At 40.0% G+C, this 26,229-nt stretch overlaps 1 protein-coding gene across 2 annotated transcripts in view; it reads left to right on the forward strand.

Moving 5' to 3' along the window:
- Nucleotides 1-371: 371 nt before the first annotated feature.
- Nucleotides 372-26,229, forward strand: part of plekhf2 (pleckstrin homology and FYVE domain containing 2) — a 34,337-nt gene continuing 8,479 nt past the window's right edge. The window contains exon 1 of one of the 2 annotated variants that reach the window (XM_085472031.1): nt 372-542. The gene's annotated coding sequence lies outside the window, so the exon portion shown is untranslated. The remainder of the gene's footprint in view (nt 543-26,229) is intronic. The other variant, XM_085472032.1, reaches the window with a different exon arrangement.

Below are 26,229 nucleotides of genomic sequence, written 5' to 3' on the forward strand. Positions count from 1 at the left end.
TCCTTGCTTTAACCTGATTCATATTTCACCTCTTTTCTTAGTTACATTTCATCTTTTGTTCGATTGTTTCACTGATTCCTGTCTTGCACCCTGTGGTTTTGGGGGTTACTTTACTAAGTAATATAAGTGTAAAAACTTATTATTTAAATAATTGTCAGTTGTTTGCCGGACGAGACAAAACATGTGAAGTTATAAACCTGGATTCCGCTAATGATGATGGGCATTTTGGCATTAAAGTTGTGCCAGAATAAAATATGTCATTCACATTTCAGCTTTGTTTGAAGTTTCTTACATGTTCGCAGGTCAGAGACCGCACGTTAGTTTTGTATTTACCGGCTGTCCAGCGCGCCCTGAACGCGGCGCGGCGCTGCCATGTTGTTGTTGTATTTTCTGGGCAGCGGCGGAGTTTCCAGCTGCTGTAGCTGTCTGCGGACGCGGTGGGTAGTTTCGGTGGGGGAGGCACTGCTTTAATCACTCTATTTGGATTACAACCGAGCTTCAAGTAACAGCAAAAGTTGCCGGACAACAGGAGCTGCCGTCGGGTATGTAGTTTTCCACGTTTTTAAACTTGTCTCCGTTGGTGTCCTGTCACTCTTTGCTAAGGGGAGCTACGGCTTGCTCTGTGGTTTGCTTCTACTTTTTCCCATTCATGCTAACAGGCGGTAGCTTAGCGCAGTTGAGCAGCTATCTTTCTTTCCCCGGAGTTCCACACAGGGAGTTAAAATCGATAAGTTTTTTTGTAGTCTTAAAGTCGAAAAAGCGGAGTTGATTTTTGTTTGACACAAGCAGTAACAGGTGAACATTGTTTGGGAAGCTAACTTGGGAGCTAGCTGGCTAACGCTGCCAACTGACACCAGCTTGGAAAACTTACGGGGCAATAACTTGAAAAGTCACAGAAACTTCGTGTCGTATCGTGTTTAAGGTGTTTCAATGTAAAGAAAGAATAAACTGAGCGTGATGGTTTCAGTTTGCCTCACCAGCGGTGGCTTTTTGAGGACTGCGAGGAAAAGTCATTGCGGTTTATTTATTTTTAGCAAGTCAGGACAAGCTGAAAAGGGACAATTTATCAGCGTAGGGTAATATTAGCCTGATGCGTGGTTAAAGAAACTGACTTTTCCACCTAGTGTAAAGTTTAATATTTATTTGGACTAACTTCACCCACCTTTGCCTCACTGTGCAGGTAACCTACAATCAGTTAGAGGTCCAGGCTCTGTTATTACAGCTTTTGTGGAAGCGAATGTGCGAATCTGATTGCTGGTGAAACCTGTCTACCTCAAAATGGGAAGTCTGCAACGCCTTGCCTCTGCCTTAGTCAGGTTGCCCATTATTTTCACTTGACTTCTTCCACTACACTGAGTCTTTGAACTTAAGGTTAGAGGACGATCACGTGTCTTCCCTGGCCAGTATTCGCGTTCTCTCCTGCAACTGATTAATTTTCAGTTAGAAGAAGATTTGTACTATTTTTAATTATAAAATCCCTAATTCGTGGTTTTAAGTTTTTCTTCTTTGTCCACTTTACAGTTTTAAGCTACCCCAAATAATTAGAATAACTCAAACAAAATAATTAAATAAATGACATCCACTTTCTGCTGCTTATCTGGGTACGAATCGGAGGGGCGGCAGAGATAACCAGACCTCACTATCCACATCAACTGCCCGTAGCTCTTCTGGTGTGGCATGGAGACGTTCCCAAACCAGCTGAATGACATAATCTCTACAGCATGTACTAGACTTGTCCTTGGGTCCCCTCCCAGTCGGATGTTCCCAAAGCACCACACATAGGAGGTATCTAGGAGGCATCCCAGTAACCTCAGCTGGCTCCTTTTGATATAGAGGAGCAGTGGTTGTAGGCCCCTCACCCCTCCTGTAAGGGAGAGCCCAGAGGACCCTATGGAGGAAATTAATTTCCACTGTTTATACCCACAGACTCATTCTTCCTATCACTTCCCAGATGTTGACAGCTGTGCCTTAACACTTAACTCTCTTTTCATCACAATTGAGTGGTACAATGTTTATAACACTACCACTGCGTCTGTCAAGCTCTCACTCCATTCTCCTCTCACTAGTGAACAAAACTGCGTTGGAATAGTCCTCCATTTGAGGCAGAAACTTGTTCCCATGTTGGGGTGGGCACTCCGGATTTGGATATGGCTGCAATACTGGTGCTTCAACAAATCACTCCAGTGTGAGACAGTGGTAATCACTTGATGTATCTGACAGGATCATCTGCAAAAAGCAGAGACATGATTCTTAGACTACCAAGCGTGAAACCCTCCGCCTCTTGGCTGAATGTGAAATTCTGTCTTTAAAAATTATGAACAGAATCTGTGACAAAGGGCACCTCTGGCAGAGTGCAACACCCACTGGGAATGAATGTGACTTATTGCTGCCAATGCTGACTAAGCTCTCACTTTGCATCTGCATGGACTGATTAGCCTGTAACAACATGCCTGGTACTTCTTAATTCTGAAGCACCCAAGGGATGTACAGTGGGGCAAAAAAGTATTTAGTCAGCCACCGATTGTGCAAGTTCCCCCACTTAAAATGATGACAGAGGTCAGTAATTTGCACCAGAGGTACACTTCAACTGTGAGAGACAGAATGTGGAAAAAAAAATCCATGAATCCACATGGTAGGATTTGTAAAGAATTTATTCGTAAATTAGGGTGGAAAATAAGTATTTGGTCAATAACAAAAATACAACTCAATACTTTGTAACATAACCTTTGTTGGCAATAACAGAGGTCAAACGTTTACTATAGGTCTTTACCAGGTTTGCACACACAGTAGCTGGTATTTTGGCCCATTCCTCCATGCAGATCTTCTCGAGAGCAGTGATGTTTTGGGGCTGTCGCCGAGCAACACGGACTTTCAACTCCCGCCACAGATTTTCTATGGGGTTGAGGTCTGGAGACTGGCTAGGCCACTCCAGGACTTTCAAATGCTTCTTACGGAGCCACTCCTTTGTTGCCCGGGCGGTGTGTTTTGGATCATTGTCATGTTGGAAGACCCAGCCTCGTTTCATCTTCAAAGTTCTCACTGATGGAAGGAGGTCTTGGCTCAAAATCTCACGATACATGGCCCCATTCATTCTGTCCTTAACACGGATCAGTCGTCCTGTCCCCTTGGCAGAAAAACAGCCCCATAGCATGATGTTTCCACCCCCATGCTTCACAGTAGGTATGGTGTTCTTGGGATCCAACTCAGTATTCTTCTTCCTCCAAGCACGACGAGTTGAGTTTATACCAAAAAGTTCTACTTTGGTTTCATCTGACCACATGACATTCTCCCAATCCTCTGCTGTATCATCCATGTGCTCTCTGGCAAACTTCAGACGGGCCTGGACATGCACTGGCTTCAGCAGCGGAACACGTCTGGCACTGCGGGATTTGATTCCCTGTCGTTGTAGTGTGTTACTGATGGTGACCTTTGTTACTTTGGTCCCAGCTCTCTGCAGGTCATTCACCAGGTCCCCCCGTGTGGTTCTGGGATCTTTGCTCACCGTTCTCACGATCATTTTGACCCCACGGGATGAGATCTTGCGTGGAGCCCCAGATCGAGGGAGATTATCAGTGGTCTTGTATGTCTTCCATTTTCTGATGATTGCTCCCACAGTTGATTTTTTTCACACCAAGCTGCTTGCCTATTGTAGATTCACTCTTCCCAGTCTGGTGCAGGTCTACAATACTTTTCCTGGTGTCCTTCGAAAGCTCTTTGGTCTTGGCCATGGCGGAGTTTGGAGTCTGACTGTTTGAGGCTGTGGACAGGTGTCTTTTATACAGATGATGAGTTCAAACAGGTGCCATTCATACAGGTAACGAGTGGGGGACAGAAAAGCTTCTTACAGAAGACGTTACAGGTCTGTGAGAGCCAGAGACTTTCCTTGTTTGAGGTGACCAAATACTTATTTTCCACCCTAATTTACGAATAAATTCTTTACAAATCCTACCATGTGAATTCATGGATTTTATTTTTTCACATTCTGTCTCTCACAGTTGAAGTGTACCTCTGGTGCAAATTACTGACCTCTGTCATCATTTTAAGTGGGGGAACTTGCACAATCGGTGGCTGACTAAATACTTTTTTGCCCCACTGTACGTGACACACCGAGACATGCATTCAAATGCCTTCTCAAAATCCTTTAGCCTATTTGATCAAACTCCCACATGTACACTTGAACAAAAGAGTAAAGAGTATCCCCTTGTTCCCTCTTGCATTGTGGGTGTTACATTGTGACTAGATAGCTGTCGGTGTTGACTTTGGTGGCTGTCATCGCCCTGTTAGCAAACAGGATTACATTTACCTTTGGCAAAGGCTATTGTTTAAATTTTTAAAGAAAGTATTATTAAGTAGTATTAAACCACCCCCACTGTCTTCACCTTTTCTCATTTGTCTCCCACACTTACAAAAATAATGCTGGAACAGCTGGTGGTTTAAATGTAGTAATTAACAAATCTTTTCAACTCTTAAGCAAAGTACTATGTCATGGTTAACAAAATATTTTTGTTTTTTTGGACATATATTAATTTTTATTAAAAAAAGTATTTAGCTACAATTGTTCAACTTGAAATAAAACAGTGATTCTCTAAATCTAACTAAATAGCTCTGGGGAAACAAATACAGTCTGTAAGCAAACATCTGTTATGACTGAGTGTAAAGAGCAGGAATAGATTTACATATTGATAAGGATGCTTTCTGAACTACTTTGCGGTGACAGGCACAGCTGGGCTTAATAAACTTACCTATATGGAGCGTTTTTGTAGCGATCACTTTTGGAATTTCTGTAGGAAGAAGGTTAAACAAAAAAAGCACCCTCACACTCTAATAATCCTGTTCTAATATAGGAAAAACTCTGCTGTATTGCATTGATAGACTGAGTATCTCTGTGGGAACAAAAGGTTAAAGGAAACTGTGGGCGAGAGAAGATCTTGTTATAAAAATGTGTTTTCTTTTAATCAGACGTTTCATTAACACTTATAGCTGCGTAGGTTGGTAGTTATCTTATATTCCAACATGACATGTCTTGTAGTCTAATGGTTGCATTTGGATAAAGTTACATTTTTGCTTAAAACTGTGTTTCACGGTTCTAGAGTTGACTGCCTCTTTGCCTAATTATTGGTGATAATGTGTGAGATCTTTTTTTCATAATAAAACTGAAATGTCACCCACAGCTGAGTGTCAGGCCTTTCATAATTTAATATGGTCTTCTTTTTTAAGTTCACTAGTATTTCATACATTAAATGAGCTCAAGGTATATTTTCACTTGTCATGCTTTAGCCAAATGGCACCCAAAAGCCTAAGGGCCTACAATGTAGACTGATGTAAAGTAGAAGAAAGCAACAGATCTTCACTTTGAAGAGATTTTTGTATTTCCATAGATTTAAGTTATATTTCTAGGATAAAAATTACACTCACTGCCCCAAAAATACAGTTTTTAACATTCTCCCTTCTAAATATTTAAAATACCAACTATATTGTGTCAAGTATATAAAAGTTCCTTAAGAGCTTGTCCAAAAAACAGGTTAAAAATAGTAATTAACCTTAAATCTTTATAGTCAGCTGCCTCTCCAGTGAATCACAGTCCTTAGGTTTAGAACATGAAGTATTTCTCCACCTGCAGCCCCCTTGAAACCATAGACATTATAAAAATACGTACCTACCATGACACAGATTTAAGGCATTTGGGATCTATTGGACCATGGGACAAGAGACACAAGCAGGTGAATGTTGAGCATCACACAAGCAACCTGTACAGAAGACCAGCTGTAGGGAAAGAACAAGACAGGAATATACTGGACTGATCTATAAGCAGCACTTTCACTATAAGAGTGAGGAGATCAACTCTAGTATCAACTAGTAATCCAGTAGTAATCTTCTAAATATAGTCTCTATACAAGAAACTCTTAACTTGTACCTAACCTTTTGAAACTGGGCAGCTTATTCAGTTTTAATACCAAAACTAGGGAAATAAAAGAACCCGGCATGCTTCTGAAGTGTCATGTGATTTTGGGAGTCTGTTACTGACTACTTCCTTAGATGGCTGAAAGTAGAACGCTGGGTGGGAAATTACCATCAGTCTTTATGTAACGAGAAAAATGGGACCTAATTAATGACTCCCTGGAAGAGAAATTGTGACTTTCCGTTTCTATTCCCCAAACAATGCACCTGGTAAATTGCAGCACCCTCCTCTTAGGTGGTAATCATCCATTTATTGTGATTTATCCAACGCTGCAGCTTTTGGATGATCTTCTAAGTTTGCAAGTAGCAAATCAGTCAGCCAAGATATCTTCTTCCTTTTCGTGTTTGAATGTGGTTCAAACTAGTTCTTCCAGAACTCCTGGGCAATGTAAAGTACACTCAACTACCCGAGGAACCAGGAACCCCTTTACCCCTCATCTCACTTTCGAAGTAGTCAGATCTGGCTCTGAGTAATCCAATATCCTGCACATAATCCAACGTGTCAGTTATAAATGGATGCAGATAAGGACAGCGGGTCATTTCCTGACTGACACATCAAGGAGGTCACAGATAAACAAAAACAGATTATCTAAACAGTGAGTGCTTCGTTTACTGTTTGTGAGGATGAGTATCCTTTGGAATCTGTAGAAATCTGCACATGCAAAGCACAGTTTTAAAAATATACATTTTTAAGCACTTTCCTTCTGTATACTTTATAGCACACAGACAAAATGGTGCAAAGATAGTAGGGAAGCGTATCATTTATGTGATTTGCAGACAGAAGTGCACAGCCAGCATGTTGTTAAGTCCTAACATTTCATCATAACGTTTTGTCTTTCAGGCTGTTAATGTGTAAAATTGGTGCACCTACCTCATCTTTTCTGCACCATGGTCTCTCTATTTATCCCACTAAAACAAGAACAAAAATGAAGAAATGAGATAAATTAGCAAGCTTTAAATTAAAAGAGACAAAAATACTCTCTGTGTGGTTTTGTTTACGCTAGGCCATTTTAGCTGCTCGCCACAGCCCTGTTCATTTTAAGGAGTCCAGAGGTTTCTGTATGCACAGTCTCACGCTTGTTGTGTGTGGGGTAGGGATAGCTCAGTAAGTAGAGTGGTTGCCCCATGATCGGAAGGTCGGGGGTTCGATTCCCCTTAACAGCTACCCTGAGGTACCCCTGAGCAAGGTACCGTCCCTACACACTGCTCCCCGGGCGCCCAATGGCTGCCCACTGCTTCACTGAGTGAATGGGTTAAATGCAGAGAGCAATTTCCCCACGGGGCTCAATAAAGTACAATAATAATGTAATAATAATGATATATGCAGGGATGGTGATATGGCAAGATAGTGAGGGAAGTTAAGTTTAATATGAATTTAAAGAATGTAATATTGCTATTATGCATTAGTGGGAAGAAAAAAACCCCTAAATATTGTCATGACTGGCAGACTGTTGGCAATCACCAGCACAACCCTAATTTTCTTTAGTTATGGAGGATGTTTAATTGCATATTTAGGAGGGCTTACTAATATTAGTAATATGTTAGACCGCTTCTTGTAAGTGGTTTAGTTTGAGTTGTATAATGTGTGAAATGTGAGTTTTGTTGAAATCGAATAACAAATATGCTATAAGTTGAAAAGTTGCTGGGAATAGTTCCTCTGCCAAGACAGAACGAAGCTTTTTAATTACAGCTCCTTGGCTTTTTGTCCTCCTGCAAAAACTAATAGGCCAAATTATGTAAAACTTTCTTTAGAGGAGTGGGTTCTATGCTCAGCGCTAGAGTTGTTTCTCTATATATCTGCTCTCATTAAATATATATCTGCTCTCATCAAATCATGACATCACAACTGTCTGAAACCCAAGCTTTTGGGTCATAGATATTATGTAAGCATACACAGATCTCATTATTGTGATATGTGTGTGTGTGTGTGTGTATGTGTATGTGTATATATATATATATATATATGTATATGTGTATGTATATATATATATATATATGTATATGTGTATGTATATATATATATATGTATATGTGTATGTATATATATATATATGTATATGTGTATGTGTATATATATATGTATATGTGTATGTATATATATATATATGTATATGTGTATGTGTATGTATGTGTATATATATATATATATAAAAAAACACCCAGCACGCCCCTGCGGGCGGTTTATCCTTCAAGCTCGGGTCCTCTACCAGAGGCCTGGGAGCTTGAGGGTCCTGCGCAGTATCTTAGCTGTTCCCAGGACTGCACTCTTCTGGACAGAGATCTCCGATGTTTTTCCCGGGATCTGCTGGAGCCACTCGCCTAGCTTGGGAGTCACCGCACCTAGTGCTCCAATTACCACGGGGACCACCGTTACCTTCACCCTCCACATCCTCTCGAGCTCTTCTCTGAGCCCTTGGTATTTCTCCAGCTTCTCGTGTTCCTTCTTCCTGATATTGCTGTCAATATATATATATATATATATATATATATATATATATATATATATATATACGCGCGCGCGCACACACACACGGGAAAAAAGAGGGGGAAAAAGCAAAATTGATACCCTTTAAATCTACAAAATAGGGCATTATACTTTATGGCTCTCCAACTGCCTCTCTAGGCATTGTCTGCCTATAAACCTCAGTTTAAGGGATTGTTGTGACTCAGGATGTGGATGTTATTTTAGAGATAACATTCATGAGAGGGTGAAACTGAACAAAGATGCTCTACAGTGATCTGAGAACTATTTGTGTTTGTTATCAAGTCATTATCTATTGATACAAGATATGAAGCCATTAAAAAATGAATGGACACTGTGTATCCTACTTCTTTTAGTCTCTCTCTGCTGTATAGCTAACATTAGCTAGACTGTGCTAATATAAGGTTGAACAGAGCAGCTTAATTGTGAGTGGACTTTCAAATTTAGTCCTGTTTTAGAGTAGATGTTTGTACTTAGTAGCACCTTGTTTCAACTAGTAGATGACACTGCATTCAATAGTAATAAGAACTATGCGTAATTATTCTAGTGGTGCATGTTTTTTAATTATTTATAGGCCTCTTGTAACATTTGTTACGAGAGTGTGTCCCACAAAAATAGTGTCTTTGTGGTGAAAGCGAGGAAGAAGGTGCATATGTAAGCATGTGTGGAGGCACACCCATCTTTTCTCCAGCTCCACCGACTGGATTGCAGTGCGCAATGTGATATCCCTGTGTTGGTGGTGTTCTGTATTATCATAACAGTGATGGTCCAGGCTCAACTGACCCGTCACGTTGTCCTAACATTCAGCAATTTTTAAAATTATCACTAGCAACCCAACATTAGTAAGCTATATTTGGCTAACAGGAAATCTAACTTGATGCTGCATTTATTATATTGTATAAATTATTAAAGAAAACTGGAGACAGCTGAATCATCAAAGACTGTCACACCAAGAGTAATCTGACCAGTTTGCTCATAGGGAAACACTAGACTTGAAAGTCCTGTGCTAAATTGAGTGCATTGTCCAATAGTAAATCTCTCAAGCTTTTGTTTCAGACAGGTGAAAAAGTGAATTGTAAAATATACTCTGTGTGGGGAAAATGCTGCACCTCAGTAGTTTATTTGAACTCGTTCTAGAATACAGGAGATTGGACTTAATGCACTTACAGGTGACAATTCAATAGAAGTGTTGTACAATTGAATAAATCATGCTGTCTTTCTGTTTTTGGACATTGAACAAGCCTTTTGATCATGTAGGTCAGTACTTTGAATATCTTTTCAATTATAAAAAGCATTAAATATTTGCATAAGTCACATACAACAGCTTTTCTATGAGACTAATAGGGGACTAAAGTAACAGTACAAAACTAAGAAGAAGAGCATGTCCTGTAAGCATCTACTTTCAGCATTAGTACTTCTCATTTTCATTTCAGGCCACACCATTACTCAACACTTAAAGGTCTTCCATAGTAAGTCACAGTTTCACTTCGGGTTTTTTTTTTTAATGTGGCCCCAGCAGAGCATGTTTTACTTTTGTTACTCTAAATTGGCTTGTCTGTGTCATTTGTGCTCATGAACCATGTCCAGTTTTTCAGATTTCATGTCGGTGCTTATTCTTGTTAGATTTAAAGTATTATTATCCTACACTGGAAAGCTTTTTAGTGTTAGGCAAACATCCATCCATCCATCCATCTTCATCCGCTTATCCGAGGTCGGGTCGCGGGGGTAGCAGCCTAAGCAAAGAGGTCCAGACCTCCCTCTCCCCAGCCACCTCCTCCAGCTTGTCCGGGGGAATACCAAGGCGTTCCCAGGCCAGCCGAGAGATATAATCTCTCCAGCGTGTCCTGGGTCTGCCCCGGGGCCTCCTCCCGGTGGGACATGCCTGGAACACCTCGCCCAGGAGGCGCCCAGGGGGCATCCTTGCCAGATGCCCGAACCACCTCAGCTGGCTCCTTTCGATGTGGAGCAGCAGCTGCTCTACTCTAAGCCCCTCCCGGATGGCCGAACTCCTCACCCTATCTCTAAGGGAGAGGCCAGCCACCCTTCGGAGGAAGCTCATTTCCGCCGCTTGTATCCGCGATCTCGTTCTTTCGGTCACTACCCACAGCTCGTGGCCATAGGTGAGGGTAGGGACGTAGATCGACCGGTAAATTGAGAGCTTCGCTTTTACACTCAGCTCCCTCTTCACCACGACTGACCGGTGCAGCGTCTGCATTACTGCAGCCGCAGCCCCAATCCGTCTGTCGATCTCCAGCTCCCTTCTCCCATCACTCGCGAACAAGACCCCGAGATACTTGAACTCCTCCACTTGGGGCAGGAACTCATCCCCGACCCGGAGTGGGCACTCCACCCTTTTCCGGCTGAGAACCATGGCCTCAGATTTGGAGGTGCTGATCCTCATTCCCGCTGCGTTACACTCGGCTGCGAACCGCTCCAGTGCGAGCTGGAGGCCCTCACCCGATGAAGCCAACAGAACCACATCATCCGCAAAAATCAGAGATGAGATTCTGAGGCCACCAAAGCGAAAGCCCTCCGCCACTTGGCTGCGCCTAGAAATCCTGTCCATAAAAATTATGAACAGAACCGGAGACAAAGGGCAGCCCTGGCGGAGCCCATCACCCACCGGGAACGAGTCCGACTTATTGCCGGCAATGCGAACCAAGCTCTTGCAACGGTTGTATAGGGATTGAATGGCCCGTAGCAATGGGCCAGACACCCCATACTCGCGCAACACCTCCCACAGGACACCCCGAGGGACACGGTCGAATGCCTTCTCCAGGTCCACAAAACACATGTAGACTGGTTGGGCAAACTCCCATGCACCCTCAAGTATCCTCGAGAGGACAAAGAGCTGGTCCAGTGTTCCGCGACCAGGACGAAAACCGCATTGTTCCTCCTGTATCCGAGGTTCGACTAGCGGACGAACCCTCCTCTCCAGCACCCTGGCATAGACTTTCCCGGGGAGGCTGAGGAGTGTGATCCCCCTGTAGTTGGAACACACCCTCCGGTCCCCCTTCTTGAAGATGGGGACCACCACCCCGGTCTGCCAGTCCACAGGTACTGCCCCTGATCTCCACGCAACATTGCAGAGACGTGTCAACCAAGACAGCCCTACAACGTCCAGAGCCTTCAGGAACTCGGGGCGGACCTCATCGACACCAGGGGCTCTGCCACCAAGGAGTTGTTTAACTGCCTCAGTGACCTCGCCCCCGGAAATTGGTGGGTCACACCCCTCATCCCCAGACTCTGCTTCCTCCCCGGAAGACGTGTCAGTGGGATTAAGGAGGTCCTCGAAGTATTCCTTCCACCGCCCGACAATTTTCTCAGTCGACGTCAACAGCGCTCCGCCAGCACTATACACAGTGCAGGTAGAGCACCGCTTTCCCCTCCTGAGACGCCTGACGGTTTGCCAGAATCTCTTCGAGGCAGTCCGAAAGTCTTTCGAGGCAGTCCGTAGGCAAACAGTCTACTGAATATACTCAGCCTGTGCAGTGACATGAAGTAACATGGTTATAATCTTTATATTTCTCAGAATATCATTTTTCCTTCCTACAGATGCTCAGGGGTGTAAAACAAAGCCAGGCTTTCTTGTATTAACCTGCTTGACATAACTTACAATCACAGTCAGAAATAATGAGTATCACAATGAAGATTAGTTTCTCCGGAAACCCAGGCGCTGTGCTTCAAGTGAACGCTCACTTAAAAGGGGCGATTGGCATTTTACTAACCCATTAATCTTACTTAACTGTTTTTACGTTTTTTAATCTTATCACTGGTGCATCTCAGTGTGTTTGTTTTGGTTGTCTGTCATCAAGTTTGTATTTGACCTGAGAGAGAAATTAATAAATACTTAATAAATAATCAGAAATTTAGTAAGAGAAATTATTTTGTTGTTGGGATAATTTTCAGTTGTCAAATTGATCATTTGAATATTTCCATTTCTTAGGTAACTATTCTATAAGGTATCATTGTCATGATGTCATCCAGCATGTTATCAGATATTCATTTGTTGTGTAGATATCTGGTTTCTGTTTAGGGGATTCATGTTTTATTTAAAAAAAAAAAACATGTAAATATATACACCGTCTCTTCGTGTCCAACTGACATCAGTCACAGCAGTGGTTATACTTCAATTCACATCATTGTTGCTGGCTCAAACTTGCTGGTAGATTTCATACTGTCATACCAGAAATTTTTTCATTGTTTGCACAGAAGGAAATTCCCCCCCCCCCCCCCCCCAAAAAAACAAAAAAAAAAAAAACCAAAAAAAACTATGTACAGTATCCAAGTGCTTCACAACAATATCTTGTTTTCCTGGCATAGGGACAGCTCTTATTCTCTGCTGTGTTCATTGGTTGAGTGAGCAGCGAGGCTTCAGAGTGTGACAGTAAGCGTGGTGCACAGTGGGAGGGAAAAAGTATTAGAGCTTTTGCTCCTTGTAAATTTCTTTCAAAGACAATTATTGTGCTGTCATTTCTGTTGCAGTTCCTCATGAAGCAATGTCTCGAACCTGTGTGGTGATTTTTGTTGTGAGTCTTTGCTGCAGCTGCCACTATAGATTACTACAAAGCTCCAAAGCTCAACTCAAGACATTCAAGACAGCTAGATTTACAATAATAATTTCACAGTGTACATATTTGTCTGTTTATATGCTGCATACTAAAAAATAGTAACCTCATGTTACTATAGGGTTGCCTTAACATCGAAACTTTTTTCACACCTTTGTTTTTCCAAGAAAAACAAGATGACTATATTAATCTTCTGCTAAAGTAGCACATTTGTCTATAAGTACACTTTATGGTGTTTCCATAGCTCTCTGAAATTAAGGGGATCCTTCAGCTAATAAAACACATTAGAGAACTTGAGTACCTCAAAGTACTGTAATAAATCAGATAGTTAACTGGCTTGAAATATAGTTGGTTAACCACCCAGATATTTGATGTAAATTATGAGGCATTAATTCAATTCATTTTCTTTCATTTTTATTCATACAGCACCAAATCGCAACAAAAGTTTCCTCAATGCACTACTTACAATAGTACAAAGAAAACAGAGTAAACCTCAATAATCATGTGACCCCCCCTATAAACAAGTGCTTTGGCGACAGTGGGAAGGAAAAACTCCCTTCTAACAGGAAGAAACCTCCAACAGAACCAGGCTCAGGGAGGAGCGGCCATTTGCTGTGACCAGTTGGGGTCACAATTTGAAGCTGGTTCTCGAGGGAACCCTGTGGAACTCCATAATTAACCTTAGTGTGCGAAGAGGACTCTCCATTTATATAAACAAATTGGAGTCTATTAGGTAGATACGATTCAAACTACTGCACCGCAGTACCTTTAATGCCTACAGCATACTGTAATCGCTGTAATGAAATATTATGGTCAGCAGTATCAAATGCTGCACTGAGGTCTAGGTAACAGAGGTAAGTCCACTGTCAGAGGCCATAAGACGATTATTTGCGACCTTCACTAAAGCTGTTTCCATAATGTGATGAGCTCTGAAACCTGACTGGAAATGTTCAAATAAGCCATTTTTCTGCAGATGATCTGTTAGCTGTTTGACAACTAGACTTTAAAGATTTTTTGAGATTGGCCAATAATTACCTAAGACAGCTGGGTCAGTGATGGCTTTTTAAATAACAGTTTAACTACTGCCAGCTTGAAGGCCTGTGGTACACAGCTTAATTGAGATAGGCTGATCATATTTAAGATTGAAGTATTAATTAATGGTAGGACTTCTTTGAGCAGTCTTGTTGGAATGGAGTCTAAGAGACACATTGATGGTTTGGAGGAAGTAATTACCCTAGTTACTCAGAAAGATCAATTGTAGAAAAAAACTCTAAATAAATATCAGTGGTAACTGTACATAATGTTACGTCTGTGAGATGATTATGAGTAAATTTTTTCTCTATTGATTAAAAATTTATTTGTTTTATTTAATAGTAAGATGTTTGAGCTTTACAGAAGGCTTTTTTTAAAGCAGCAAACTCTATTTCCACGTAAATGACGATCTTATAAAATAGTGAGACGCCATTTCCTCTCCAGCTTACAAGTTATCTCCTTTAAGGTGTGCATTTGAGAGTTATACGAGGGAGTCAAGTACTTCTGATTTGAAGCTTTCTTTTTCATACATAGTGAAGAAGTAAAATTATTAACAAGATAATCGACCTCTGTGGATGTAGCATTCAGGTAGCTGCTCTGCTCTGTGGTGGCACAAGAAGATAACAGTGGATGAATTATATCCCTAAACTTTGTTATAGCACTTTCATAAATACATCTACTGTGATGGAATATATTCCCCACTGCTGTATAATATATTATTGTAAATTTAGATGTTATTAGGAAATGATCAGACAAAAGAGGGTTTTCAGAAATACTGTTAAATGTTCAGTTTCTATTCCATAGGTTAGAACAAGATCTAGAGTGTGATTAAAATGGTGGGTGGGTTCTTTTACATTTTGAGAGAAGCCAATTGAGTTTAATAATAGATTAAATGAAAAATTTATTTTGCTTGTCCTCACTTTAGCACAGAGAAGTTAGTTGGATATGGACAGTATTGCAAACATGAACAGTTAGTGACAGCTAAAATCAGTTGAGTAGGCTGTGTGTGTTTAGGATGGAGGATGGGTTTAGTTTAGTTTCACTTTCAGGGTACTAAAATCAGAGGTAGATATAGTGATAAGACTTGTGATTCAAACACCACTGGTGTTTTGTTATGCATAGTTGTTCACGTGTACACAGTAGATACTAGAAAATAAAATAATTACTTGCTATTAAGTAACAAATAGATAAATACTATTTACTAGTATTAGTAGTATTGGTATTTAATGCTAATACTACTAAAAAGAACAGTACCATTCTTAATTATAGCCATTACAAAACACAGATATTTGTAAAAGTTTATATTATAATATCCAGGACTGTGGTAGTAGCTTCTTTCCAGTTTTACTTTACCCTTAGGATTGAATTGGCAGCCTCCAGTTGTTTTCTGTTATTTGGATAGAGTGGGAGTGAATGGGCCGGAGAGATTTGGGGGAAGAGATATAACAAATTCTTTTCATGGTGCATATAGAAACACCCTGAATTAACCAGAAAGAAATGGAAACCGTACAGCCAAGCCAACACTTGGGTCACAACTTGCTAGTATATATATATATATATATATATATATATATATATATGTGTATGTGTGTGTGTGTGTGTGTGTATGTATATGTGTGTGTGTGTGTGTGTGTGTGTGTGTGTGTGTGTGTGTGTGTGTGTGTGTGTGTGTATATATATATATATATATATATATATATATATTATTATTTTTTTTTTTTAAACTTAAATATTCACAAAATGTCTTTATGGATAACCTATGGAAATTAAATGACTAGGATGACTCTGTTCCACAGTATATGGGTGTGGATGACTTAAGTCTTGCGCAAAATCTAAAGCAAACATGGGCAGGGTCATGGTCCAGGAATTTAAAACATCTTTATGATTTCTGTCATGTTACAAAAACTTGATTCTAAAAGTGTGACGATTTGGTCTGCAGCACTGGTTTTCTATTCTAAAGACTTAAGTGCAAGAAAGAACACAAACAATCAATGTAAAGTTTTATGAGCGCTAGCCTTTTGATAAATTTCAGCCAGTGGCTCTTGTTGGGAATCCGCAGCACGTTTCAGCATGTATTTGACGCAACAGCTTGCTAGATTGCCTGGTTGTGCATTAAATCTGTTTGAACCTGTATGTGTGACAGATTAAACTTACATTGCTGCTGACTGTAATGACAGAAGGGAGGTGCGATGAAACGATTTCCTTCCCGTGTTGAGGCTTTCCCAGGCAAAGTAAAGATCTCAGCAAATCAAAACAGTGATACTACCACTCTGTTACACGCTGAAGTTCCCCGTGCTTGCTCTGTAGTAAAGGTTTTATAGTGATAAGATGTCCAGAGAGTATGTACTTTGGCATCCCAGACTATTACTCACTGAAGTGGCCCAATTCCGATGTTTGTAATTCCCTGTCAACAAGCTTAATGGGGATGCACCCATTGTGAAATCCAGTCAATAGTTGATACCATTATATATTTTTCTGATTATTTTTCCCTTTTGTGTAACTGAAACATGTGCAGTGTTCAGTCTTTCAGTACTCAAATGAGTTTGACAGCTTAACTTAGTTTTTTTTTTTTTTTTTTTTTAACTGTAATTTCTTTTTTAAAGGATTTTTTTCCCATATCTTTTGAGTATTTTCTGTTAGATTTTTGTGCGTTTTTTTTTTAATATCTTCATGTGGTATTCTTTCAGTGACACCAGTGTCACTTAGACAAAATGTTTGACAGAAAATAACATTATTATTATTATTATTATTATTATCATTATTATTGCTAGTAGTACTGGCATAGACACCCTTTTCCTCTCAAAACTACCTGAAATCTTCATTGCATAGTTTCAACAAGGTTACATAAACATACCTCAGAGATTTTGTTCACATTGATACGATAGTATCAAACAGTTGTTCTTCAGCTGCACATCTCCCGTTCCAACACATTGCAAAAGTGGATTGGGATCTGAAGACTGTGGAGGCTATTTGAGGACAGTGAACTTAATGTTATGTTATAAAAATTGGTCTGAGAATGTTATCCTGCTGGAAGCAGCCATTAGAAGATGGGTACACTGTGGATGCTGTGGATGGTCAACAGGAATACTGTGTTATAATAATGTGTTGTTTATTCAGAGATGCTCTTCTGCATGCCTCGCAGCAAGCGGCTGTTGAAGTTACTGTTGCCCTCCTTTCAGTTCAGGGCAACCTGACTCTTTTCCTGTGACCTCTGACATACACGGTATTTTCAGCGAGAACTGCTGCTCACTATTCTGATGCTGGGTTTAAATTTCAGCTTGCTGTCTGGACCGTCTTCATGCGTTGCTGTCAGCAGCTCGTCATGAGTTGCTATCATATGATTGGCTGTTTAGACATTTTCATTAACAAGCAGTTGAACATAATAAATAATAAAGACCCTTGTGAATGTAGAAAAGTAAAGTTGCTTGTGTACCAAACAAAAGAAATATTGAAGCACATGTTGATTTGTTTTTAAATGTGTGATATTATAAATTGAGGTGAAAGGGTGAGTTTATTAAAATGGATGTTATTTAATTTTTAGTAAAGGGCTTGCTTTGGGATCTGCTTTTTTTGTAAATAAAAAAAAAGACTCTCTGAAGGAATGTGTGATTGTAATTTAGAAAATTTCCTAAGAGGTTACTGCGCAGTAATAAAGCAATAAACAACTTAATAATATTGAAATGGTGACACCATAGTTTTATAATCTGTGGTAAAGGATATCTCAGTTTTAACTTTTACTCTGAAAGTTTCTTTGTGGCTCCTGGAAGTTAAATATCTCCTGATCTCAGTGACCCTAAAAGGGAAACGGTTTCATTTGGGAAGGGATTTAATCACTCTGCTGATCAATGTTTGAAGACAGCTAAAGTCAGAATGGGAAATGACTGTTTAGATGATTCACTTTTTTAAGTTCTGGGGGCTAAGATGAAGACTATTAAGCTTCATTATGTAATTAGTGATAATTGCTTGTGGCCTCTGGGAAATTTATTGTAGTTTGTTCTACAAATATTTGTGTAATGTTCTCGTGGAACTTCTTTTGAGCATTTTTTCCTTGGGAAGAGAAACTTTAAATCATGATTGGGCCCATTAAAACGGTGGTGATTATTAGCGTGACATTTACAGGTAAAAGAGCGTTGACTGTTTGGCAGAAACCGATGTCTTAGAGTAGCCGACCTGTTATTTGTCAAGAGTTTTTGGCCTGTTATTAGTGTGATTTTAACCCTGGACGTATCTCATTTAGAAAAGTGGGTTTTCCCCCCACTTGATGGCCTCTGAAGAACAGAGTGTTTATAGGACTGGTGGCAGTTGTCATTACCTCAGTAAACTGTTTCCACTGTTCTTGCACACAAGTGAACTAGGGTAGGATGGAAATATTAGTCTTCTCTGGTTTGAGTAGTCTTAAGGGGAAGCCCTGTGTCACTATCATTTGCATGAAGTGTGAGAATTTGCTCTTAGATATGACATGAGGCAGTTCCTCTTGGAGGTGCAATATAGTTCTTAACAGTAATTCAGCAAGTGAGAATTATGTTTACTATGCTGACAACATCAGAAATTGGGATAGGTTAAAGATCGATACTGTCACGGTGGGATGCGTTATGGTAATGTAGATGATCGCTTCTACATTTTTTTATTTTTTTTTTAACGTTAACGATAAGAATAAGCATTACAGCTCTTTATCATACTCAAATACACAGTGTGTTAATATATAGGAAGTGTTTTGAAAAGGAAAGCTGTGGTAATTAATCTTGGGAGGATGAGTTAGGGCTGAACTAGTTTCTAGTTAGCTCAGTAGGTTTGAGGAAACACTGGCCAGAGTTTCTTTCATAAATTTGATGTGATAAAGAACAGGATTAGGAGTGAGGATGACATGCTTTCTGCTGTCTCTAATTTACAATAGACTAATTTACACAAATGCTGAGGTACAAGAGGCAGGACGTTTTTCTCCTCAACGTGGTCTTTGTCCCATTAGAAATAAACAGTGTCCCTTATTTGGATTTTACTGAATATTGTTATAAAGAGTGTATTGTTTCAGACAAAGACTTTATCGAGAGATTAGAAAAGTACTTTAAATTTTAAATTTCAATGAGCTAAAGTCTCAAGGAACACTCGAGAAACTTTTCAAGAAAGAAAATAATAGCAAAGTGAAACAATGAGGGAGAAAAACTGGTACACGTTGTTTAACTGATATTTATTCCATAATTCTTAGAGAAAATTTTCGCCTTCTGTGGGATTGAAGAGTGGCTCTGAAGATTTTATATTGAAAGTGAAGTACAGTTAGTTATAAAGCAGGGCGATATGACCACAAATATTTATCACGATATACATTTGAAAATTTGCAATAACTATATAACTGACGATATAATTGACACTAGACAACATACTTTACAACTCCACATCTTTATTAGTGCAAAAAAACCCCCAAAACATCAATGTATTTTCACTTAAACAAGCAGCTGTTTTTTTTTATCTGCATTAAAGTTATATAAAAATTTTACAGTGCAAATGCAAATTGCTTGCTGACAGTTTAACCAAAAGGCATTTCCAGTGGAAATTGGCCGACATATCCTCAGCATAACCATGTATAATATCCACAAAACTTAAAAAAAGAGGTTATGCACACACAATACGGTAATATTATGTTGAAGCACAGTACGTATCACTCCGTGAGGCGCCTGCCTACGATAGCTGTAATGCTCCGACAATCCATCAAGCGGTGCAGGTTCGTAGCTTAGCAAAGTCGTACTAAAACATTTGACAGATTTTCGAGCGCCGTGTACCACATAAAATCGTTTCGAGGTCAGTAAACACAAACAGAATTCATACATAAGGCGCACGGGATTATAAGGGGCACTGTCGATTTTCGGAAAAATCAAAGGATTGATTTTAAGTGTGCCGTATTTTCAAAAGAACACGGTAATAATGACGACCCGCTAGCATGCTCTACCAAAAATAGTCCTTTGTTGTATATCTTCCGGACGGAAGCCAAACCAGTTCCACACTACTGAAGTTGCAGCATTTTTACAAACCAATTCTGAGTCATCTGTTTCATTCAACGACCCGCTTTCGCCCTTCTCATTCTCTGTCGCCGCCATGCTTTTTCCGCCATGTGCTTATGAAAACAACCCGTATTCTATCAGGATGTTTCATTTTCTTATCGTTGCCCAACATTATACCGCTATTACCGTGAAAGGTATGATATGGCCCAGCCCTAGTTATAGCCCTATCCATAAAAACTTTCTGACCGAGTAGACTAAATAAAAAAAGATAATAATCTGCAGGTTTATTGATATTATTTTTAATGCTGATGTAAACTCTGGAGAATTTTACTGTGTATCTACATGATCTCGATAATGATATCCTGTCTAGATATATTTCTCAGAAGTTTCCCAAACTTGCTTATAGCTTAAGATCCCCTAACTGGACCGGATTCAAGCCTGTGTCTAGAGAAGCTATGAATCCTTTTCCAGTTAATGATGGGGAATGTAGTCATGCATGTCGTAAAAGATTAATAAATAATTTATGTCAACTTACAGGAAGACATAAAGTGATAACTGTGGGGGTTTTTTGGGGGAGTTTTTTTTTGTCTTTTTAAAAACAGTGCAATTCAGCCTGATACTAGATTGATAAGAACTCCTGTTGATTTACTAAGTGAGCAAAGTCTACCAGTTATTCAATTCAATTTTATTTATATGGTGCCAAATCACAACAACAGTCACCTCAAAGTGCTTTATATTGTGTGTCATGATGTGAAGAAGGCACTTTCGGCTCCCCCCTTATTTCCCAAAGGACCACAACAAGTGGATCCAGATGTTTTTTTGGTTTTTTTTAATTTTTTTTTTATTTTTAAATTTATTTATTTTTTAATCACACAGATTTTATGCCAGATCCATTTCCTGACTGAGCCCTCCTATTTACCCCGGCTTGAGACAAGCATTGGGAGTACACAAGCTTGTAACCCCTGGAGGACAAGTTTGTGTCTTCTCCCAGAATCAAATCAGGGGTCTTTCAAATGTAAAACAAATTTTTTAACTACCACACTACTCTAATAAATATTAAATAATGGCAGTGCTGTTTGTGATTCATGCACTTTTTTGTTCATTTTACATGCAAGAAGCAAATATCCAGTGCCATGTGGCATTTGTTGTGTAAAATCACAGTAAAATTCTGGTGTTCCAAAAGTTGTTTTCAGGTTACAGACACAAATACTGGTTCAGAGACTAGCCTCCAATCCCTTTATCTGGTGTTCATTCTCACACGGCAGCTCTGTAATCCTTTGTAATGACATGACAGGATGTTGTTGGCACATAGCAGCAGGGTGCTGCGTTCAGGTCAGCAACAAGCAGATAAGACCTCTGTGAAGGAGACCGTGGTCAAAGAGCTGTCCCGTTAGCTTTCAGTCAGACTGGGTATATCTGAATGCAATACATGTGTTTAGTATTTCATCAGGAACTACAAGGAAAAAAATGATCTCTTACAGTGGAATAATAACTCCTCTGTGCACTTTTTTTCATAATAGACAAAAGTAGTACAATGAATTTTCAGATTCGAGAAATTGAGACTAATAAAACACTGGGACACAACCACATGGTAATTAACACATAATGCACTACACACAAGCATAAGACATCAGCAACTTTCTGAGACTACGTCCACACTAATGCGTTTTCTCTCCGTTTTGGCCTCCCGTTCACACTGAGACGGCGTTTTTGCTGAAGGAAAACGCATACATTTGGAAACGGTGCTTTCGTGTTGTAGTGTGGACAGCAAAAATGGAGACTTTCTAAAATGATGATGCATGTTAGTCATATGATGCAGACATGTGACCAATTTAACTAAGATAGCGGAGGGCATTATACAGCAGTTGTTTATTTTGCTCTGTTTTGACAGCCCTATTAAAGATTAATCAGTCTGTACATGCTTCAGATAGCTTTTCTTCAAATTCTTTAACTCTCACTCGCTTTTGTAACTTTGTACTTTTGTGTTACTCGCAGCAATAACTCCACCTCATTGTTAGTCCACTTAAAAAACTCGGGGCTTTTCCTCAACATTTTGCCACGACGTTTCAAAGAGCCCGAAAGTAAATAAGCGGCAGACAGAAATGAGGCAGGTCGAATCTTATTGTGTTTCACGCATGCGCAGTACTGGAACGTAAGCGTTTTCGTCCGTTTCAATGTGGACGCGCAACTCTGTGAAAACGACTGAAAATGCTAGTGTGGACGCAGAGTGTTTTCAGACGAAAATGCCGTTTTCAAATCTATCCGAACTAGTGTGGACGTAGCCTGAGGTTACGTTGGCTCTACAAAGATTCCCCGCAGCAGTCTAGCGATACAGTGGTAGTCTGCTTCTGATTGTCCTGAGAGTAGGGCTGTGCGATATGACCAAAATCTCATATCCTGATACAGGATATTTGTCATCCCGATAACTATGTATATCACAAAATAGTGCTTTTTCTGTAAATTCTTTGAATCTCCGGCATCTCGACTTGTGTGAAGTGTTTTCAGCTTGGCGAGTGTTTTGACCAATGCATTAAACGATATATTATGATATATAAGCTGTAACGGCCGCCATTTTCTTTGCGATTATTTATTACAACCACTGCCTAAGCGAAAACCTGTAGTGATCCTGTATGTGTCAGGAGTATCGGAGCAGTTGAGACGCATTTTTTCTAAACAGTGTCTCTGTGGCTTTCAAACCCCAAAACACTCTTCACCAAAAATTGGTCCACCCCAAGGATCGTGTCCCCTGACACAAACAGAGTAACATTGCCAGGATGTATACATCGGGGAAACCAAACAACCTCTGACGAAGCGGATGGCACAACACAGAAGAGCTACCTCGTCAGGCCAGGACTCCGCAGTCTATTTACACCTACAGGCCTGTGGACACTCTTTCATTGATGAGGATGTACACATCCTGGACAGGGAGGAATGCTGGTTTGAGCGGGGAGTCAAGGAGGCCATTAACGTGAAAGGGGAAAGACCATCTCTGAATCGAGGAGGGGGCCTAGGGGTACATCTTTCGCCATCATACAATGCTGTGATTGCAGCCATTCCCCAACTCTCTGTGAATGGTACTCATTAGAGCAGGGCGATATGGCCAAAAATATTTATCACGATATATATTTGAAAATTTGCAATAACGATATAACCGACGAAAAAATTGATGCGAGACAAAATACAACTCCACAACATTACTAGCGCAAAAAGACAACCTTCCATTTATTTTCACTTAAACAAGAAGCTGGTTTTTATGTACATTAAAGCTTTATAAAAATGTAACAGTGCAAATGCAAATTCCTTGCTGAAAGTTTAACCAAAAGGCATTTCCAGTAGAAATGGGCTGACATATCCTGAGCATAACCATGTATAATATCCACTGAAGTTAAAAAGAGGTGCTTTGCAACATTAAACTGCAGTGTGCAGTACGCATTTTTCGGACCATAAGGTGCACGGGATTATAAGGCACATTAAGCGAAACAAAGCAGTCAGATAAATCAAACTTTATTAAACTCATTCTTCTTGCTTCCTCCACTTCTGTACCATTGATTCATTAATGTTGAATTGTCTGCAGCTGCTCTATTCCCATGTTGTTGCAGTATATTAATGACTAACCTCGTATTGTGGATGGATTATCTCAGTTGTTCTCCTGACTGAAGTTTGGTCCGTTTACAGCATCCTGCCATGCGATTGCATTTGTCTCTAACCATGAAGAACCTTCACGTTAACTTTTATAAGTGGAAAAGTGTTAGTGTTCGTCCTCCAGCTTCACTGTTTATGTTATGCTAACATAGCTGTGTCGCTAGTGATCACGTAGCACATCATTATATACCAGCTAGCCCAACTTCAGTAACCCTACAAACGTCACTGCTGTTTAGTTTCCTGTCTTCATTTATGTTGGAAGTGATAGCAGAGCTGTACGTTTGATTTTTTTCAGAAATCTCTCAGTCAGAACATGCAATATCATGCTTAGGTAACTAGCGAAACTAGCGAGCTAACTTCCGCTAGCTTCCTGCTAACTTCTAACTCCGTTAAATGTAATAACTTTTGTTTTCATGGATGCCTGGAAGTTAAACTTTATAGTTACACCTGGTAAAGCAGCAATGCTGATCGTTTTATTAAAGATGAAAGAATTTAGACAGTTTTTAACTCTAAGTGATGCTGCAGTGTTGTTGTTTGACCTGAAGCATACGGAGTTTAGGACCCAGATTACTCCCAGATTTAAGAGCATCTTAGTCCGACAAATATGACAATAACAACGGCCGCTTGCATGTTCTGCAAAAAAATGTGCTTTGTTGTGTATCTGACGGACAAACACCAAACCAGTTCCACATCACGGAAGTTGCACCATTTTTACAAACCAATTCTGGTTCATCTGTTTCACTCAACAATCGGCCATGTGCGTATGAAAACAAAGGCACTGCGCATGCGCGTTTTACTCCCATTCTATCGCGATATTTCATTTTCCTATCGTTGCCTAACATTATACCGGTATTACCGTGAACGGTATAATATGGCCCAGCCCTAGTACTCATGGCCATTGATCAGTGGTTGTTGATCAATGGTCATGAGAATTTGCATAATTATGATTAAGGAACTGACCTCCCAGCCCATTGTTCCTTCAGTGGGCTGGTTTCAGTCATTATGCAAATATCCTGTTTATAAGATTGGGGAAACCTGCAGTCAGCTAAGACTGAAGAAGTCACTTGGATGAGTGGCAAAACATTTCTCCCACTGAAAACGCTACATCCAGATGAACAGAATCAACTTTTGGAGGTATTTATTACATGGTGTGCTGCTGGGAAAAGCCTCTTCTAAAGTTTGAGTCTCCATACTCTTTCACCTGATTCTTGCGTAGGTGGTAGAAGAGGTTTGTCGTGTTTGAGTCTGTGGTGGGGACAGGTTTGCGGCATAGTTTTCCGTTTTCTGCTGTGTCAGACTTTTCATAACCAAACCATGTCCATGCTACAGAGGTAGCCCCTCGTTTAGGAATAAGGTCCTTGATTTGTTTTGACTGGTCCTTTTATTTGGAGCTGCCTGTTCCTGCTTCATTTTCACTGGCTATGCTGGTATTCTCTGTGCCCCGATGCCTAAACAGTGTATTTTGCGACACCATGAAACAAAGGATGGCGTATAATTTGAAATGATAGATGTTTTCATATCATCATCCGATATATTTTGTCATATCGCACAGCTCTACCTGAGATCTATTCAAACTGGGAATGATTTGGTTTTTGTCTCACTTTGGATGAAGTTTATCATCATGCATAATTAAATTTATGCATGCTAAGTTTGTGTGGTTTTCCTACTGGTGATATGTGGGCCAACATGTCAGACCTGTTGAACTCCTCGTATACATGGACAGAATTTAAACTTTACAAAGGAGAAAATTGGGTGGGGAAATTTTAGTTTCTGCCTTATTAATTATAATGTTAATATAAATCTTCCCTTTACATTCAGTGTCAAAACACTGTCTGTACCATTTGCTTTTAGATCAAATTTGCTGCTTTTAAAATGAAGACACCTTTGTACTGATCGGTTCTAAAGAATATGTTTTAATGCTTTATCATTTGTAATAAGAGCAGCAGCTTAAAGAGATGTAGAATGGAAAAGGCAAGAACAAAGACACTGCCTCATCATTGATGGCCTCCACCCTCACATTCTCTCCTCTGGATAAATGGGTGCCCTTGTGTCCGTGTTTGCTGTTTACAGTCTACAGAATGGCTCTTTCTCTCTTCCCTGCCCTGCTTTCACCATCTTTAATCTCTCCCTTTAGCGTCTGACTCATTGCTGTCACTGCTTCTTACTTCCCAGACTTCCCAGTGCGGTGTCCACTGGTGGTTTAATTGCTGGTCATACTAAAGTCTTGAATCACCCACGTCATCTTTTCGTATATTCCAGAGAAGTCTTCTTTCACAAATATCTCAAACATCTTGTTTGCAAACCACAACCAAATTACAGAAAAGGCAGTTTCTCTGACAATTCCCACGAGTTGGCATATTCATGCTATTATCTATGTAATTTTGAGAGTACGTGCTATACTCAAGAAAATCTCAAGAGTTTTTAAGGCCATTTTACACTGCTTGAAAATTGTTAAATGAGAAATTGCATCTAATTCTGAAGTTCAAAGTTAACAAGTGCCATGTAATAATGACTGTAACCAAGAGGTCCGCCTGCAGTAGAAACACTTAACATA

This window comes from Copadichromis virginalis, linkage group LG11, assembly GCF_057382275.1.
Source record: "Copadichromis virginalis isolate Kocher_CV1m ecotype Utaka linkage group LG11, C_Virginalis_male_GT1.1, whole genome shotgun sequence".
Classification (NCBI taxonomy): domain Eukaryota; kingdom Metazoa; phylum Chordata; class Actinopteri; order Cichliformes; family Cichlidae; genus Copadichromis; species Copadichromis virginalis.